This window comes from Belonocnema kinseyi, chromosome 9 (genome assembly GCF_010883055.1).
Source record: "Belonocnema kinseyi isolate 2016_QV_RU_SX_M_011 chromosome 9, B_treatae_v1, whole genome shotgun sequence".
NCBI classification, from domain to species: Eukaryota; Metazoa; Arthropoda; class Insecta; order Hymenoptera; family Cynipidae; genus Belonocnema; species Belonocnema kinseyi.
Window position 1 is genome coordinate 88,319,129 of NC_046665.1, and position 2,988 is coordinate 88,322,116.

Sequence of the window (2,988 nt, forward strand, 5' to 3'; positions counted from 1 at the left end):
TACAAGCTATCTAAGGATGGTACTATAGAACGCCACCTCAAGGTAGGCGTAGTGGCGCCATCTCTTGGTCAGGCCGGAAACTTATCAATCCACCCTCGTATAATCGTGCAATATCTTCCGAAATTCTTTACAGCCTCGTGAAAATTTTTCTAATCCCGTAATTTCAAAACTTTAAAATCTTTTTAAAGCCCGTGAAACCTTTTAAAGCTCTTGAAAGCGCTTTCGAATGTTGTAAGAAACATACCCTAATTCCCTAAAATATATAGAATTCTTTGAAATCCCATTAAATCTATCGAAAATCGTATATAATGTTTTAAAACACTCGTAAATATTTCAGATCTTTTAAAATCCCTTCAAACTTTTTAAGGCTCTTAAAAATTCTTTGGAATTTTAAAAAATACCCTTAAATCTTTCAAATTCTTTGGAATCCCTTCAAATTATTAAAATCGATTAGAAATTCTTCAGAAACTTCTAAAATGCCCAAAAATATTTCAGTTCTTTTGAAATGTTTTGAAACTCCTTGAAAAATTTAGAGCTATAAAAAATTCCTTGGAATTTAAAAAAATACATTAAAATCCTTTCAAATACTTTCAAATAATAAAAATCTATTGAAAAATCTTCAGAAACTTTTAAAATATCCGAAAATGTTGCAGATATTTTGAAATCTTTTGAAACTCCTCTAATTAATTAAATCTGTTAAAAAGTCGTTGGAATTTTTAAAAATACCCTAAAATCCTTTAAAATCCCTTCAAATAATTAAAATATACTGAAAATTCTTCAGAACCTTTAAAATACCCGAAAATATATAAGTACTTTCGAAATTTTTTGAAATCCCTTGTAACTTTTTAAAGCTCTTGAAAATTCCTTAGAAATTTTAAAAGTACCCTAAAATCCTTTGAAATCCCTTCAAATGATTGAAATCTATAAACACCCCTTCAGAATCTTCTTAAATACCCAAAAATGTTTCAAATTCTCTGTAACATTTAAACTTCTTTGTAATATTTAAAAATCCCTTGCAACTTTTTAGATCCCATACAAATTCCTTTAAATGTTTTTAAAAAATACCCTAAACTACTTTAAAATCCCTTCAAATTCAAGAAATCTGTAAAAAATTCAAGAATCTTTTACAGGGTGGCCATTATTTTTCAAACTTCCGTCTCCCGGGTTTCTCTCGGTTCTCCCGGTACATATTCGTGATTTCTCCCGATTTATAAAAAAAAACTAATCTCTTTGCGAAACACAGTTTTTTACATACGTGATCAATTGCGGAAATCGATAAGCATCAGCAAACCCTTTTGCAAGAAATCAATTGACTTTGAATCATAAAAGTAGGATAAGGAAATTTTTGATAAAGAAAAATGCAAAGATGCCTTTTATTACGCACTAGAAGTAATTTCACGGGCGCAAATCGCGCGTTCACGCATCTGCATTTATATTTCCGAACATCAAAAATATGCAAATTTAAAAATCAATTTTAAAACCCATTTTTTTAACATTATATATTTTTTTAATTGAACAATATTGAAGGCTTCTGAAATGAAAAAAATATTGCACGATGTTGGACAATTTAATAAGAAAAAGGAATCAAATTGTATCGTTTCTAGATCGAAGCCTTGCAAAGTAAACCATTTTATTTTAAATTGAAGAATCACGAAATTCAATGATTTAAGATAAAAAATTTAAATAATAGGGCAATTTTAAAAACCGTAGAAATTGAATAATTTAATATTAATTCATTGAAAATTCCGAGGAATTGAGTTTGTACGATTTATACTTAAAAGCGTTCAAAATTAAATAATTAACGATTGAAAACTTTTGAATTTGAATAATTTCAAATTCAAAGCCATTAAAATTTTATAATTTAATATTGAAAAATGAATTGAATCTTTCAAAGTCAAAGCTTATGAAATGCTAGAATTTTAAATTGTTACTACATAACGAAATTACAATGTGAGATTTAAGCTAATTAGATGAATTTTTACAAAATAAAAAAATGAATCGAATTATACTAAATAAGCCTTCAAACTAAATAGTAATTTTAAATGGGAAACATTAAACATGGAAAAAATTCTACTCCAGAATCTTGAAACTGAAACGAATGCGAACTTTATTTTAAACTGAAAAAATTTATAGTCCCCAAACATTGTGATAATAAAACTTTTTTAGAATCAAACCCTTAACAATTTTAATTATTTGATATAAATTTAAATCAATTAAAAACTAATAATTTTTAAATTGGTAATTCAACTTTTCCAAATTTAACCAATTCAATTTAAGTTACAAAATTAAAACCTATTAAAAGCAAAAAAAAAATTATTCAGCGTTCAACATGTAAATTCAGAACTCTGAAATTATTTTAACCGTTTAACCCTTAAACGGCCAAAACGCCACTACCGGTACACTGCTTTTCAACGGCCAATAACTAAGACTATTCGACACTAGAAAAAATTGAGACACATATATTTTTATTGCTTAAGATCTCCTCTTTCCGACGGTGCCAATGAAATTCCTCGAAAAATTTTCTTATTATCCCAAAATGCAGTTTAAACAAAAAAAAACGTTATTTTTCGTGCCTATTTTTTTTGTGAACCATTTTCCAAAGCTTTTCGAGTCTGTAATTAACCTGGAATCTCACTAACGGGTGGAATAAATGTCTAAACTTTGAGAATCCATGGTTCAAAGATCGATTTTTCGTTTTAGTATTTTCAAAATGGCGTCTTAATGGCAAAATTTTTGTGTAAACGTTCATGAATTTTTTTACAATAAACGATGCGCTTTTCGGAAAAATCATCAAGAATAAAAAGTTCTTGTAATCAGCCAAGGAATACGCCTGATTTTTTTCAAAGCGTTTTGAGCAAAATTTCGGATTTTGCATATGAACAATTATTGCAAAATTCAAAATTTTGCTCAAAACGCTCCGGAAAAATTCAGGCGTATTTCTCGGCTGATTACAAGAACTTTTTATTCTTGACAAATTTTCCGAAAAGC

General features: G+C 27.9%; 1 protein-coding gene across 1 annotated transcript in view; it reads right to left on the minus strand.

The window, feature by feature from the left end:
• Positions 1 to 2,988, minus strand: part of LOC117180335 (mitoguardin) — a 166,048-nt gene that overhangs the window by 60,458 nt on the left and 102,602 nt on the right. The window lies entirely within an intron of this gene.